Source organism: Elephantulus edwardii, unplaced genomic scaffold, assembly GCF_000299155.1.
Source record: "Elephantulus edwardii isolate Elephantulus edwardi_28Jun2011 unplaced genomic scaffold, EleEdw1.0 scaffold00001, whole genome shotgun sequence".
NCBI classification, from domain to species: Eukaryota; Metazoa; Chordata; class Mammalia; order Macroscelidea; family Macroscelididae; genus Elephantulus; species Elephantulus edwardii.
Window position 1 is genome coordinate 43,176,406 of NW_006399751.1, and position 615 is coordinate 43,177,020.

A 615-nucleotide genomic window follows, 5' to 3' on the forward strand; every position below is an offset into this window, starting at 1 on the left:
TTCTTGATTCACAACACATCTGAATTTTGACTACTTTTAGTCTCTTCTCTACAGTTTTCTGCAAAAGAAATTGTATGTCCTACATTTGAAAGCCTAGATTTAGCCAATATCTCAGCTAGACTTTGACCTTTGTGAAACCTCAGGATTTAGCAAAGCTGTTATCTCAGCCTCTTGCTCTCATGCACATCCTTAAGGTACTTCTATATGCATAACTTTCATTCCTCCAAATACCAGCCTTATCTAAAGTCTATTGAACCTGCAGTCTAGCCATGGGTGTTTGTTTACAAAACATTAAAGATCCTTTTCTTCCCACTAATCATGTAATTTAGGAAAATCACATTTTAGGAAATAGTGCAACACTGACAACCTTTTATCTAGTGAGTTATTTTTAGAGAGGTTGGTTAAATAAAACAACTGACACCAACTACATTGTAATTTCAGAAATGGGGCAAATCAGGAAATACGAGTTTAGTAAATAAACTAGGCAGCAGCTCCCTCATGTGGCAGAATGTGGAAATGGCAGCCATTGAATTAAAATGTGAAAAAATATTCCCCAGTCCACGTGTTGTTCGGTGACATTGAATCAGCTATACTCAGAGTCACCCTATAAATAAT